Source organism: Corvus brachyrhynchos, unplaced genomic scaffold, assembly GCF_000691975.1.
Source record: "Corvus brachyrhynchos isolate BGI_N302 unplaced genomic scaffold, ASM69197v1 scaffold175, whole genome shotgun sequence".
NCBI classification, from domain to species: Eukaryota; Metazoa; Chordata; class Aves; order Passeriformes; family Corvidae; genus Corvus; species Corvus brachyrhynchos.
In genome coordinates this window covers 365779-382088 of record NW_008238448.1, presented here as the reverse complement: position 1 = coordinate 382088, position 16310 = coordinate 365779, and the positions used below count along the sequence as shown (strand labels likewise).

Genomic DNA, 16310 nt, shown 5'->3' with positions numbered 1-16310 from the left:
CAGACTTCCAGGCCTTTGGTGAGGACCTTGTCCTCCTCAAAAGCTGCCGCCATCCCTAGTGATGTGCAGGGCCGTTGGTGGCTGCCTGATGCCTTCCACAACCTTCTCCTGGAGCTGCAATTTCACAGAGTGTAGCTCAGAACAACAAACACTTGCAAGGTACATCCTTCAAGGGGGTCCTTGCGAAGCCTTCCCTGAACTGAATTGCACCTCCTGGGAAAAAAGAACTGTAATTCCTTTCTCCTTTTCCTTTTTTCATGGCAAGCAATTCATTCGCACACCCAGTAAAAGCAAGCACTCAGAGAGGCAAGACCATTTACGTCCACCCTCTTGTGCTGCTGCACAGCAAGCAGCAGCACGGCCCCAGTGAGGAGCTGGCGGTGCCGGCCCCCCTGCCATGCGAGGTTCGGAGCATCCGGGCCTGTGCATCCCTACGTTTAAGCGAAACCCGTTGCCATGGTGACAGCGGGGCTTACTAAATATGGCCTGTGATACCCAAAATCTCGTGGGTGGCAACAGCGGAGGTGCGCGCAGCGTCCCTGCCGACGCCAGAAACCTGTTGGTGGGGCTCACCACAGGGGAAAGTGTTTGCACTGGTGAGTGAACGAAGCCCCTGCTCTGCTGCTGGTGTTAATCGTGGGTTGCTGATTTTTACCTTCCGCAGCGCCCCCGGTGCTCCCCAGATCGTGCAGACCGGCTCGGGGCCCTTGCGCTGCGGCTGATAAGAGGCTGCAGTAGATTTATCTTAGGGGGGATTTGCAGCCTTTTACTCCTTGACGTGGCAGGCTTCCTTGCTTAAAGCGACGTAGTTATTCCCGTGCTTAGCTGTAAAGGGCTGCATGGAGGGAGGGCGAGATTACACCTGATACAATTATCAGTCTTGTAATTACAGGCAGCAGCCCCAGACACCCTCCTGGATTTACTGTACGAATCTAGTAAGACTCAGGCGTGGGAGTGTTACAGGCTAAGGTGAACTGTGTTTCCCAGGCCTTTTCCTGCAGCTTTCGGCGAGAGCTGTGGTGTGAAACGCAGCGATGTGCGTGAAGCTGGAGGGCTGGCCGTGCGTGTGTCCATCCGGCTCCGCTCGGCAGTGTCCCGCTGAGGAGAGGCAGGAGGGTCACACGCTTGCGTCCCCACGATGCTCGTCCCTCCCAGGCGCGGGGGCGGCGTTTGCTCGCAGGACCTGGGAGCTGTTCGGTGCTGTCTGACCATCTGCGCAGCTCTCACGCTGAGCTGGGGGTTGTAGGAGCAGTAGGACGTGAGTCCACAGTGCCCCCAGCTCCCTGCGACAGCCTGGGCAGCTTCTGCGCTTCCCTCCCCTCCCTTCCCTTGCACCAACAGATCTCGGTGCAAGGCTTCCCACAGTGTGGGGCAGGATACGGGGGTCCAGCCCCCACTGACAAAAGGCTCCCCTCAGGTTTTGGAGCCAGCAAGGCAGCCCAGCAGGAGCCACACACTCATCTCTGCCAGCTGTGGGAGATGCATGTGGGATGAGATGGAGCTGGAGCATATAGGGAAGAAGTGCAAGGTGAGGATCCCCTATGCCTCGATACATGCAAAGGAGAAGGGAATACATCAGTGGTTACAGCTCCTGCTTGAGCTGTCTCTCAGAGCTTCCCAGCTTCTTGGAGCAGCCAAAACTTTCCTAAGACAGATTTCCTGAAAAATGATAAATAGCTCATTCTTGAGGTATGAGGCATTGGGAGAAAAAGGGCAAGGAGTGAGAAATCTGATGCTGCAAAACTTCCAGAAGCCATTGCAGTTGATACATAACAAACCTAGAAGCAAAGGCAGAGAGGGAGGGAGGGAAGACGTGAGGCAGCCCTGCAATGGGCAGCTGCTTGCTAGAAAACGAGAGAGAGGAAAGGGGAGCCAGGCACACCAGTTTTGCAGGTAAAAAACACGTATCCGTAAAGAGAGGTCAGAAACAGGATTTACTCAGATGGTATGAAAGCCATCGGGGACATCCACCCTCGACAGCTGCCCCAGCACAGGGCTGGTGGCTTCTGTGCTGGGTCTGGTCTCCAGGTTGGTCCAGGGCACTTGGCCAAGTGTGGGGTACATGGGGCTGGGGCTGTGCTGTGGCTGGTAGCATCTAAGGGGGCAGAGAAGAATTTGGTGGGAACCAGGGAGGGAGCCTGGAGGATGGAAATCACATATCACCCTCATTTCCATTTCACAATGGAGGCGAGGAGGTGTCTTTCGGAGGTTGGAGGTGGTTGTACTTTTTAAATACTGAGTGAAATGTGAAAAATAAAATTGTTCCTGGTCCTACACCCTCGGAATGATTTCTGTTGGTATTTAATCCCGCTTGTGTTTCCCTACCCACCACGTTCTGGTTTTTCTCTGTACTTTTGGGAAAGCGGTGGGAAAGCAGCAGGAAAGCAGCACACCGCTAATTACAACCCAAGGCTGTTTGGACAGAGGGGAGGGAGGCAAAGAGAAATAAATAAGTAAATTAAAAGTCCCATCATCATCTGAGAATATGGGTCCCACTCTTTGCAAAGCCCACAGTGGGTTCCAGGGAGATTGGAAGTTATTGGTAGCAATTTGTCCGGAGTCTGGCTGGCTCAGTGTTGGACTGGTGGCAACATTTGGTCTCCATCGTTTGCACTGCTGAGACAAGATAAAATGTGTCAGTGTCAGGGGTCTTGTTTGGGGACAGCTGCATGGCCAGGGGGTGCATCAGCCCCAGCTCTGCAGGGGCAGAAGGAGCTTTTTGGGGCAGTTGCCAGTTGCAGGGTGGGACAGGTAGCTGCTGCTGTGATGCCCAGGGAAGCACCATGTGCTGCACACTGCGTGTACTGGCAGGGTTTGCTTTTATGGCAGGCATATCTCAAGAGCTTATGTTTAAACTTCCAGGCTCTCTTTGCATCTGTGTGCTGTTGGATTGCACAGTTGTATCCTTCATTAAAAACAAATGTGAAGGCACCTGAGCTGCCTCTGGGCAAGGAGTCAAGCCTTGGTAACAGGAGCATGAGGAATGAGGGAGGGAGCAGTGGTGGACATGTGCATCCCCAGGATGCTCCTTTTGCTTCCTCCCCACAAACTCCTGGTGTCTTGGCTGGTGGGGCTGGCAAGAGGGAGCTGTCAGCGGATGCAGGCAGGGGCTGCTGCTGCCCGCATGGTTCCCACTGCCAGTCAATTAATTAATAAAGCTTTCTGGCACCTTATCAGATCCACAATTCAGTCAGTTTAGGCTCCCTGCAGTAAGTAATCCATGACTGTTTTTATTCACTTTTCTTTCTGGCTGCAGGTCCCTTAGCAGGCTGCCTCAGCCCAGCAAAAAAATCAGGCAAATTGTTCTCAAAATGGGTGTGGTGAGTGTTTCCCCTGCCCAGTGCTCTGCCTTGCAAGTTCAGCTGAGCTCTCTGGACATCATCTCCTTGAGCCCATCACCTTGGGATAATTCAGAGCAGTTGTGCAGTGGTCAGCTGCCAGTAGGGTTTTTTCCTCCTTGGGTAGGGTTCTTTTGCTTTGTTTCAGGATTTGGGGGGTTAGCGGACTTCTGGTTGATTTTCATGAGGTCACATTGGCACAAGTGGCTGGTGGAGGAGGGGAGAACATGCACTTTCTGTGGGACAGTGGGGAGGCACTTTCTGTGGGACAGCATCTGCTCACTTCCCTCTGTCAGGGAGCACAGAACTCACAAGGGTTCTGGGGATAATGGAGCTTTTTCCACACACTCCTTCCCCCATGCCTGGTAGCTCTTGTAGAGACTGTCCATTTCTTTGGCAAGGAGCTCTGCAAAAGCTATGCTCCTTAGGGGTGTGCTGGTGATGCCCATTTCCATTTCTGCCTCCAGAGGCAGCCTGGGAGCTGGTACCTGGCTGGTCCCAGTGCCTCTGATGCCCTCTGAGACCTGATGGCTCCTGATGGGTGTATAAACTGATCTGCATAGGGATTAATCTATTCCCAGAAGTTTTCACCACAGTCTGTGTTTCAGTAATCACCAGGGACCACCTGGCACACTGGTGCATGGAGCTGACCCTTCCCATCAACTGTCTCTAAGTTTTCCTTGGGTTTATCTCCCTGCAGGAAACAGAGAGATGTGATGCCTGCCAGCTCATAGCCCTAAGACAGCTTTCCCATCGATCTGCATGGGAAGGGGAACCCGTTGCCCTCAGTTCATCTGTTTGTTTCGTGAGAGCAGTGTTCCCACCACTGCTCTGTCCCTGTGCCAGCCTCTCCACGCCGCAGCCCCTGGTGCGGTGCTGGTGGACCTGCACGAGAGCCCTCCTGGAGACGGTGGTGCTGCTGCCCTGACAGCCCAAAGTGAAGCCGAAAGTGAAGTTTCTCACTGCCATGCAATGAATGAAATATGAAGAGAGAAAAAACCCCTCATCCTGCTTTTGAAAATGAAGGTATTTTCTTTTTTTTTTAATCTTCAGAAGGCAGAGCACTGGGAGTATTAGATCATTGCTCCTCCATCAGCCTTTGTCTTTTCAGAGAAGAAAGGTGTTAGAGGAGAGAAATGGAAGTCAGTATTTGTGCTTTTCAGTGGAAGAGCAAGGAGTTCAAATCCCTCCAGCCTTTGACATGTACAGTTATTCTTTCGATATCATAAAATCTTGGAGGACTGAAACTACCAATGCTTATGATCATTAATGTTGTTACTAATTACTTGTCTTCCACTAGGTATTAAAAATGCACTCAAGGCTTACCCTTCTGCAGTGTCTGACACAAAAAAAAGTCACTTCTCATTTTCCAGGCCTGTTTTTTCTCATTTGAGTTGCCCTCACCTCAGCTGTGCCACTACAGGACCTGGTTTGAAAAGTTTCCATGCAGTCATATGCCCTGCAAACCCCATCATCTCTTCCCCACTCTCGTGCCTATCCTCCTATCACTGATCTTCTGGTCCCACAGGTCTCAACGTGCTGGACAGACAACACACACACATATCCAGAAGTGAGATCTGAGAATTTCCAAGCAGTTAAATAATCATTGGTTTACCCTCAAAAGCAAATTAACATGATTTAAAATGAAACTAATTTGCCTTGAAACCAGCAGATTTATATTCTAGGGCATATGAAGAAACTCAGGGATTTAGTGAACTTGCATGGAAAAAAAAAAAACCAAAACCAAACAAAAACCAAAGGGAAAAAACCCCAGCTGCAAGCAGTATTAGCTGCCAAAGCCATAATTGTGCAAAGCTGGAAATCCCTTGCTCAGCTGAACCTAGCACACTGGTATAGCATCTTAAGTGAATTAGCTGGCATTGGAAAGCTAGCATTTCTTATAAATAATAAACCAAATATTTTTTTCAAGTCATCCTGACAGTTTTCTTGGAAATCTGAAAATACAATACTTATGTTAACCAGCTGTGTCATCTGGATCAGCATTTTAGTTTTTCAATGGGAATTATAAAAGGTAACATCTGTAAAGCAGCACAATTCATATAGATTATGAAATGCTGCCTCTAATGCAGAAATACATCAGCTATGAAGTGATAATTTAAAAATCATTATCCCTGTCATTTATTAAAATGTTCATGTTACATCGTAATTTATTCTGTTGTTTTGCCACTTTTCTTGTTGTTGTTTGGCTTTTATTTTTACTTGTTGGTCTTCTTTGCATAGACAGGCTACTCAGCTGCCTGCGCAAAAGCCAGGACACTTGTGCATGCTGTGGGTGGGACTCCCTGGTCTGTGCTTTGGGATGATCCCAATTGCTCCCATAATCTTGAGTGCATTCATAAATGTTAAAATTAGACCAAAAAAGGAGGCAAGGCAATGTGATTATAGTGTTTACTGAAGGAAAGCTGTTTGGTTGTTCTTCCAAGTGTTTTTAGGCTGCAAGGAGCAAGGCTGTTTTGCCAGCATGACTTTTCTCAAGGGAGATCTTTCTACTTCTACCACCCAGACCCTTGGTACCCTCAGATCCCTTCTGCAATCACTGGGGCTTTCAAATTTTGCCACACTGGGTAAACTACCCTAAAGTCCTTCCTTGTCTGAGACTTACAAAATCCAGAGAGGGGCCTCTGTGATGAACGCCGCTGGTGGTTTATTTCCCCTTCTCTATCTGGTAGAACTGTTCTCCAGGACATGCCCCATCCTGAGTAACTCCAAACCCCATCTCTCATGTCTGTGTGTCTCAAACTTCAGATAACAGGACCGAAGAAGTAGGCACAGAAGAAAAATGTCAAAAAGGCCCACAGTGTGGCTCAGTTGGGCGCTCTGAACTTGTCTTCTCATCAAGATCTCTCGTCATCTCATCATCATCAAGAGCAGTCCCATCGCCAGATCTACAAGTCCCAGGGTGATATGTAAGTGACTGTGGTTTCCAGAGCATGGCTAGAACTGGTGAGGTTCAGGCGCTGAGATCCCTTTTAAATCTTGAGAGTGGAAAATGGCCGTGGAAAGGGAGGCCCCAGAGCAAAACATCAGGGTTATCCTGTGCAGGGTGGTAACAATAGCTGTTAGTAACCATGGCAGATTTAAATTTAATTCCATACCCACATACATTGTCACAACTCAAATTAGAATAGCTATCCCACAGCGATGTGAGAAATCACAGGGTTTTAAAAATATATGGTAATTAAAACTATTAAAAAAAATAAACATTTTTATACCCTAATTTTCCCAGTTCCCCAGTGGAATTGTGGTATTGGTAATTTAAGACTGGGGGGGGAGGGAGAGGAGAAGAAGATGCACGTATCTTAGAAAGTTAATTTGGGTCTGAAGTGAAGGAATCCATCCTGTTCTACAAAAATTATCAGCAGCTGCAGTTGAAGGATGCAGAAACCACTCTGTCCCACTTGTCATACAATTGTCCATATGGAAACACTTATTTGAGAAGGAGTAATTGAGAGCCTTAATATGAAAATCATTTCAGATTTGCCTCACGGGTGCTGGAACACTGCCCTGGATGGTCTCACCACCTTCCCACCTTCCCCCTCTGCCCTTAAACCAAGCATTGGAAGAGAGGATGATGAGCTCCACAAAAATGAAGATAAGGGCAAAAAATCCGAGCACACCGTCTGTCTAATGCCTGGCGCAGAGCCAGGTTGCCATGCATTTAGAGCAAAGGGTACACGCAAGTATTTATTTATTGATTGAGAAATGGTGCAGTGTTTCTCCGACTCGCTATCAGTTTCCAAATCTGATCTAAATAAACTCTTCCAGAGCGTAAATCCAGGCAAAATGTCATTCACCATATGTTTATTACTAAAACTTGGAGCTTGTTTGCATCAAAGTAGTTTTCACACACAGGCTGTTTGTTACAAAACCTCAGTGAGGCAGGTATAATTAGCACTAGCGCTTGAGGGGGAAAGCTGGGGCTGAGAGCAGAGAAAATAATTTCCTCGCTGCTGCAGAGGGAGTCAGCATGGGGATTTGGATTAGAAACAGCCTTTCCTACCTTCCCATTTTCTTCATGCAGATGGCTAGATTTGCATCTTTTATTAATTTATAACAATTGGACAAATTTTACCTTGCTCATTTCTTAAAGATCTTAAAATGCTTGTAAGACTAGCTTAGAAATATCCAAAACTATGGGCTTCCTACCCAAATGGCCATTACTACCTTGCGAGAAAGAGGTGTGATTAGTTGCTGTATGCCATTTTGCATACAATTAATGCTTATCAGCTGGAACACAAAACACTCTCTGAATACATCATTTATATGTGCTTTATAAGTGATCCACTCTCCTAAAGCTGGCATAACTCATTCTGATGAAGTCATGCAAAGAGCCTCACAGAAATTAGTAGCTAAAGTAAGAGCATTTTGTATGAAACTCCTCCAACCCTTTACATATCACCACTAGGATTATTATCAAGTTCTCAGAGATGCTGGAGTTTCAAATTAAGTTTTTTAGCTCTAAGGAGGCAAAAATAACAGATCTTCTTCCTTTTTTTCACTTCAGTGTTTATATGTGAGCAAACAAAATGATGGGCTGATTTTTGATATTTTCTTGTCTGCAAACAGACCTATTAAAAGATTAAATTCATGTCCAGATATCCCCCTTTAGGTAAATTCCTAATAAATATGAATCCTAAGCCTAACTGTTTGGAGGCACTTGAACAAGTTATAAAATAATAAAATGCGATCCTGCTGCACATACTGTCCTTCAGCAAGTGCTCAGAGAATTAGAGCTCCTGGTTTGTGGTTTCAAAACAGGCACCTGTGTGTTGCAGTGCCTACCTTGCAATAGAGTTTATGTCTTTCAGAGTTCCCATCGTGTATTGGCTGCTCCTGTTGAATCCAATGGGGTGGCTCTTTGGATCATGCTCAGATGGAGGAAAGGTATTGGAGCCCAGGATTAATTGGTAGCAACTGCAAGTGCAGAAGGATGGTGCGGTTGGTGTGAAATGTATGATGTACACAATGTCACTCAGTCAGGCATTTCCCTGGGTCTTAGTGCAGTATCAAAGTTAAATTAATCTAGTTCCCATTCCCAAGAACTGGAAGCTGGGAAGTTATCAGTAAATGTAAGGAATATTACACATGATGCTACTGTAATTTGGTTATAGAGCATACTACTTTAAAAGCCCTTATGTTACTATTTCAAAAAGCATTTTTAGTGCATCCAAAGAGCTACTTGTGCCTTTACAGAGAGGACATTACCTGTCTTGTTTTCATCGTCGTGCAAAAAAGAAGAAATAAAAGCTAGATAAATTATATTTTCATCAAGTTTGTTTCCCTCCTTTTGCATATGCCCTCTGGGGAATTTTCTGCAGCCCAGTGTCTTTGTTTGAAAGACAGGTGTCTGCTAAGGAAGGCAGAAGCCTCCCTTGGAATGGCAGATACAACCCCCTTCCCTCCGAGTTATTATAATTTTGAAATCAAGGGGGCTTTTAGGCAAAGATGTGGAAAACACGAATAACAGTTCTTTACTATTATATATCTATATGTGTATAACCAGTCAAACAAACACCAATAACTATGGCAGTAACAGCAAACAATCACAAACCCAGTCCCAGCCTTCTCGGCTGTCCGGCCCTTTCCAAACGCCTCCCCACCCCCCGGGCCAGCCGATCCCGGTGTCCGGCCGGGCCCTCAGGAACGGCAGGCTGAAACAGCAGGCTGGAGCAGCAGAGACGAGCACAAATCCCGGATGGCAGACGAGGTGTATCCAAACGGGGAACCCCCCCCAGAGGTGAGGGCAGGCAGGGTGAGCAGGGCTACAACGTAGCAAAGGCTTGAAGCAGCAGCGGGGCAGGGCGGCCACGGGCCGGCCTCCAGCGGGGCATGGAAGGTGGGCCAGGGATCCTGGGGATTTTATCCATAGAAGGAAAAAAAAACAGCCGACGAAAAAACAGCTTCCCTCTCCGGCGTTCGGGGACCGAACTGCCCATACACCCAGGTGAAACAAAAGAGTAGCCAGGTGCACCCCACCCTTAGTGGGTAGCTCTTTTGTTTTCCTTAAAAGTACCCCGCAATTTGTCCTCCTAGCAACAGGATGGGGGGAAAATTCCTTTAACAGAAAAAAACCCAGGAGAACTCCTAAAACCCCAACACCCAGAAATGAACCTGCTGGTAGGGCTAAAAAACAAGCAGCATGTCAGGCTTAAGCGGCAAATGGCTCTGATGCTTTTAAGCTTAGCCCTTTGTCAAGGCTGGTTTCCACATAGCACCTGCTGGGCTGGGTTATCTTTGCTTTTGGCTGATACTGCAATCACATGGGGAAGAGCCTGGAGCCAGCCCATGAAGCACAGGGTGTTTGCCCCAAATATTCCAGCAGACGGGAAGGTGGGTGCAGGGAGCAGGTTTTGTCTGGGAGTGTAGCTGGGCTCTCCTGGCAGGCGGGCACAGTGCTGGCCGGGCAGGTGGTGCCTGTCTGATACACTTCTGCAGGGGCAGCTGAGGTTATTCATCAACCCTGTTTCCTTCTTTCCACCTTCTTTACTGCTGTTTTGGTTTTTTTATGGGGTTTTTTCCTCTTTGAGGTATTGAAAGTGACAAAGCTTTCGCTGGTACATTAGTGCTGCTTCAGGTAAGTGGTTAGCAGGTTAGAAACAACGAAGTTCAGGGGAAGCACCTGGAGTGCAGGTTGTGCTGTCAGCACAAAGGCAGGTAATGGAAGAACAGAGGGAAAAGATCATCTGCGTCGGGCTCGGGGTGGGGGGAAAGGGCTGTTCCTACTGCACCTGTGCAGCCGCCTCCGGCTGAGCTGCCTTGGCATCTTTAGCAGGAGCAGCCTGTGGAGGGCACAGCTCCAGTGGGCTTGCAGGGCAGTTTGTACCCTCCTACCACAGCTGTGGCACAAGACCCAGCCTCCACCCATCATCACTGTCACCATGTGCAGCAAGGCTGGGGAGGTGGGAAAGAGAGAAAATGCAAAAACCCCAAAATTTTGACAGAGGTATCAGTTTAAATATTGTATCTTTTAGAATCACTTTAAAAACCACAGCTTAGAAATGAACCATAGACTAAAACTCTGATCCAGAAAACAATTATCTCCCCACATCAGCCTACTGGGACTATTACAGAAGATAGGTTGATTTCAGAATGGCACTCTGTGGAAATTAGACTTTGATGCAGTCTCAAAGAGAAAGAATCAAAAGACGTGGAACATGTTTTTTAAAAGTGCATCTTGTGATAAGAACTGGAAATTTTGGAGCAAGGCAATTGATTTTTCTTGAGAAATTAGTTACTATTTTGGTAGGGGAAACTGAAATCTAGGAGAGGATGCCAGATTCTGCCAGCGTGGATGAAGCTGCAGCATGTCCTCTCTTGGATGTCTTTCTTTTCCTGGCTGATGTCAGCCTGGCTGAGATGATGGGTCATCTTCACTTGGGCTTTGGCTTGGTATTTTCTCTTCTTGGAAGTTCTGTTTTGGTTATTCGTCAAGACACAGGAAGGGGGAGGAGTTAAGTAAATCCTACCACCTAAGGACATTTCCCTAAGCAACAAAGTTGTTTAGAAAGGAAAATAAAATAAGCCCATATTAGATGATGCACTGAAATGCAAATAGCTGTTGACTCAAACATGCAGGGATGAAATAACAAATTTTGTGTCAGCAGGGTAAAAAAAAGAAGGTTGCAAACAAAATAGAAACAAGGTTGGGCAGAGGCAGGGTAAAGGCCCTGAAAATGGTCAGAGAAGGTGTAATGCTCCCCACTCCCCCCCAAGCAAACAATGCTGGAAAAATTATTAAGATGGATAAAGGAGAAGGCTGAGGTACTCAAGAATTTTTTGCCTCAGTCTTCAATGGCAAGCTCTCTTCCCACACCTCTCTAGTGGATGGACAGCAGGACAGGAACTGGGGAGCAAAGTCCATCCCACTGTAAATAAAGATGTGGTTCGTGACAATCTGAGGAACCTGAATGTACTTAAGTCTATGGGATCTGATGAGATGCATCTCAGAGTCCTGAGGGAATGGCTGACGAAGTTGCCAAGCCACTCTCCATGATATTTGAAAAGTCATGGCAGACAGGTGAAGTCCCTGGTGACTGGAAAATGGGAAACACTGTACCCATCTTTTAAAAGGGTAAAAAGGAGGACCCTAGGAACTACCGGCCTGTCAGCCTCACCTCTGTGCCTGCGAAGACCATGGAACAGATCCTTCTAGAAGGTACGCTAAAGCACATGGAAAACAGGGAGGTGATTTGGGACAGCCAGCAAAATTCACCAAGAGAAAGTCCTACCTCATCAACCCAGTGGTCTTCTATTGAGTGACTGTATCAGTGGACAAGAGGAGGGTTGCCGATGCCATTTATCTGAACTTCTGTAAAGCCTTTGACAGGGTCCCACAGAACATCCTTCTCTCTAAATTGGAGAGAGATGGATTTTATGAGTTTACTGTTGGATGGATACAAAAGTGGTTGGATGGTCACATCAAGAGGGCAGTGGTCAATGGCTCTGAGTAGTCAGTGGATGTCAGTGACAGGTATCAGGTGTCTGTAGTGGGACCAGTGTTATTTAATATCTTCATTAATGGCATAGACAGGGGGATTGAGTGCACCCTCAGCAAATCCACAGATGACACCAAGATGAGAGGTGCTGCTGACACACCCAAAGGATGGGATGCCATCCAGAGGGACCTGGACAAGGTTAAGCAGTGGGCCCATGAGAATCTCCTGATGTTTAACAAGACCAAGTGCAAGGTGCTGCACCTGGGTCAGGGCAACCCCCGGTATCAACACAGGCTGGGAATGAACAGATCAAGAGCAGCCCTGCCCAGAAGGAATTGGGATGCTGGTGGGTGAGGGGCTGGACAGATCATGAGAAAGATGGAGAGGGTCTTTTTACAGGAGCCTGTAGTGACAGGTCAAGGGTGAATGGATTCAAACTAGAAAAGAGTAGGTTTCGATTAAGTATAAGAAAAAAATTCTTTACTTGTGAGGGTGGTGGGGCACTGGAACAGTCTGCCCAGAGAAGCTGTGGATGCCTCATCCCTGGAGGTCTTCAAGCCAGGCTGGATGGAGCTCTGAGCAACCTGGTCTAGTCAAAGGTATCACTACCCATGGCATAAGGGGTTGGAACTAGATGATCTTTAAGGTGTCTGTCAACCCAAACCATTCTATGATTCTGTGAAAGTAAGGTTTAACAACAGCCCCATAGTAGGCATATATGAATGGAGATGATGGCAAACTGAATGGGGTTAATTAGGAAGGTAATTTTGCAGACAATTACATTATTTGTTTGAAATGCTGGATACATGCATTTAAGCTTATTTCAGTTTCCATAACAACCTGATACAAGCATCATATAATCTTTTATCACATTATCTTGGATATGATTACATATTTTACAACTTCGGTTGCTAGGAGAACACAGTACCTTCCTGCATACTCCAAACAATTCTCTCTTTGCAGAGACATCAGCTTCTGGCAGCTGGCCTCTGAGATAGCTTATAGAATCATTAGCAAGGCAAGAAACTGACTTATACGTGTAGGCGTGAGTTGCACTGGAAAAACTCTGTGAGATGATGGATGGGATTTTCTCCTGCCACAGGGCTGGCAGGGGACGCTGTCATAGCTTAGCCAGCATAGTCCTGGAAGGCATGTCCTTGCTAAGGGGTGCTTACAGCTTCCTCTGGGACCTGAGAGAACCTATCAGCTGGCCAGTTTGAATATGGACAATTCTTTAAGCCACTTAAAGTTGCGATCGTCTCTGTGATACACACTTAAGAATAGACAAACTGCCCCCTCAAGCTCTCTCTCATTTCTGCTGCTGGGACAGGTGGCTGCGGGGCCCGAGCGGGGGCCAGTGGGCCCGGCTCCTGCTCGGGCCAGGCCGGGCCGGTCCACGGCTCCAGGATGGCCCCCCCCAGCAGGGCTGTGGGCAGCCAGAGCAGCTCGGTACCACCCACCCCGCCCCGCCTCCACTGCGGCCAAGATTTCAGCAAAAAGCGGCACCGCTGTCTGGTGACCAATAGCGATAAGCAACATTCCAGCTGCAAGGCCGAGGTGAGTTTAACCCTTTTATTGCTGTGAAGAGCTGAAAACCTGAGGGAAGAGAAAGAGGAGATGCTTAAAGCTGAAATTCTGTTGTAAAGCTATGATATATCAGAGTATAGCAAAAGCACCTGCGCTGAGATAGGCAGATGCTGACACAGCTGTAATTTCATGAGAAGTTTGGACAGGGAGGGATGGACCAGATGAGGACTTTTGCTCCAAATGGGAAAGGAGAAACCTCAGTTCCTAGAGATGCTCCCAGAGATAGTCCTAACGATGAAGATGAGGAAGATCCTTTGCTCCCAGGGAAGGAGAAGGGCCTCTGTTTTTGTTTCTGAACGGCTCAACCTTAAAATTGTACCCCCAAAAAAAACTTCAAGAGTGGACCCTCGAAAGCAGTTGCGGGAAAAGCTGCAAGTTGGGGGAAGGGACTCGCATGCGAGCAGAGAGACCTCTTCCTAATTTGGAAGTGGGCGGGTGGCTCGTTGTGATAATGTTTTCATAGCACGAGCAGGAAGAGACTTCTCTTTCTAAATGGGCTGAACAAGGTTATTATGGAAGTGGTAAACAGACTGAACATCTTAAGGGTTGTCTTTTTACATTGTCAGTGGGAGAAGGGAGGAAGGTGGGGGGAGGAGGAGAGTTCTGAAGGTGGTATAATTTTTTTTCCCTTCTTTTAGGTCTGTTAATAAACTTCTTTATCTTCTTTCAAGTTTGGTGCCTGCTTTGCATTTCTCCAAATTCTTATCTCACAGAAGATAAACAGTAATGAGTATTTTGGACCAAACCACTACAGACGCTCTTTTCGAAGAGCTGGGAACCAAGGAGGCAGAAGTCTGAGGGGCAGCCTTGGAGGGAGCTTCATTTGAGAGTTAGCTTAAGTCGATGAGCTTCCTGTGCTCTTGTTTTGATGAGTTTGCATTACAGAGTACAAGTTGCATTTCATGCTATCAGTTTCCTTTGATGAAAAGGCCAATAAATGTGTAGTTATACCTCCCCAGTTGCTTCTGACATTACAACGTAAGCCGACTCCTTACCAGCAATGCTTCTCTACCTCTGATATCCCAAGGGTTTTAATGCTTTGCAGATTCTGGAGTCTTCTGCCTTATTAGATCTGTGTGTGGATGGTGGTTACAAGAGGTAATATGGAGGTCTGAAATTAATAAGAACATGAGAAGAACACTGAAATATTTTTAAAATGTATTTAAAAGCCAAGAGTGTTAGGAGGAGCAGGACTTTTATTTTCTTGTCCCTTTTAGATTTATTTATGATTACAGAAGCTCTCTGGGAAGACTTCGTTCTTACGCCACACTGAATGGCAAGAAAGGGAAGAAAATAAGTTGCGGTTTTCTTTTTCCCCTTCAATCACCTACTGTCCCGTGTTTTAAATTGAGATTGCAATTAAAACAAAACCCCAGGTTCCCAAGAAACAAACCAGAAATTCACAGGGCAGCCTAAATATCAGCCTCATCTTGTTTTCTTTAGCCTTCTGCTCTGGGAGTTACAGCAGCTGGGCAACACAGGCAGCAGTGTCAAGACAGGGATTTGAATAACAGCACGCATGTCTTGCAAGGAAAACATGGAAACAACATGTTCACTGGTCCTTGTGACAGCTCCACCTCTCAGAGGTGTGGAGGGACAGAGATTATGGGCACAGACCTGCAGGAAGAAGGATTTGATCTCCCAGACTATGGTGTGCTTGACAAAGCTGCCAAACTAACATGTCTCAGCAGCATGGGACCCTTCTCCCTCTGCACAGAAATGTCAAGCTTTGGCACCCGCAGGGTATCTTGCTGCTTTGGAATGACAGCACTGCTCTCCAACACGTCACCAATGATCCAGTCCCCAATTAACAGTGTGGCTTTGTGGGTTTCTGACACTATTCTTAAAGCTCCTGTGGGCTGCTGCAGCCTACAAGCCAAGGATCATTTCTGCCTTACAAGACTCAAAGGAGAGGAAGGGGAAAAAAGCTGGGAAGGGAAAGCTATGGTTTCATTATTCCATGCTAGCAGGATAACAGAATACATTTCCTTTATTACTAAAATGTGCCATTTGAGAAAAGATCCTGCTGTCTGATCAAGCTCTCCATTAGTTATTTTTGCATGTGCATGCACAAATCCAGCAGCTAAGCCTAGAGCACTGCTGTATATTGGAAACCAGAAAATGCTGCAGGGTGTTTCTAAAGAATAGCAATTTGGAGGTTGTGGGTGGTTTGTGGGTGTAATCAAAAAGGCTGCATACCGAGGCATCTGAATTAGGCTTCTCTTTAGACTGCTTACAGACTCTATCAAGATTGTTAAGAACCTCATTCTGCCACTCTTACCCTCACCTAGTAGAATTTTCTCCTGTGAACAATTTTATTTGAGTACCACCCATTGCATGCAGGGGCCTAACACAGAAGCTGAGCTCCAGTGTGGCTGAACACAAGTGGAAAAACACTGAGCTTTATCATGCATACTGCTGCTCCCCATATTTTAGCACCTGCTGAGAGCTGAGATCAGCTGGTGAGCAAACCATTGTGCCCTGGTGACACACTGTGTGTATCACCCCTCTGTGGTGCTCAGCGTCCTGGAGGCTGCAAGGCCACCACAGTCAGCATCAACAGAGGGTGTAAACCACTCATGGTGGTTAAACCCATGGTGGATGGGCTTTCAGCTTTCTGCTCTGCTGACTCCTGTTACCCCCTACCCACCATGCCACACCACTGGCTCAATGCCCTGCTGCCCCTGGAGGCTTCCCCCCACTTCCACCCACGGTGATCCACCACAGCCACCACCATTTCAAGATCTGCGGTAGGTCTTATTGCCCTGCCTGATTTGTTGTTGTTGTTGTTGCTGTTTTATTTTGGGTGTTTTCTTGGTTGTGTTGGAGAGATTGTTTCACAAAAGTCCCCTCCTCTTCCCCCTGAGGATCCTTGTTCTTGCTTGTCTTGAAGGGACCCTGCAGAATGTCATCTGAGTATCTTGCACCT

At 47.1% G+C, this 16310-nt stretch overlaps 1 long non-coding RNA gene across 2 annotated transcripts in view; it reads left to right on the top strand.

Annotated features, from left to right (window-relative positions):
• Window positions 1–8626, top strand: part of LOC108447308 — a 14849-nt gene extending 6223 nt beyond the window's left edge. The window contains exons 1-4 of one of the 2 annotated variants that reach the window (XR_001862795.1): window positions 7–596; window positions 4039–4364; window positions 6105–6265; window positions 6835–8626. This is a non-coding gene — a long non-coding RNA (uncharacterized LOC108447308). Of the gene's footprint in view, window positions 1–6; window positions 597–4038; window positions 4365–6104; window positions 6266–6834 lie in introns of those variants that run through there. The other variant, XR_001862796.1, reaches the window with a different exon arrangement.
• Window positions 8627–16310: the final 7684 nt, after the last annotated feature.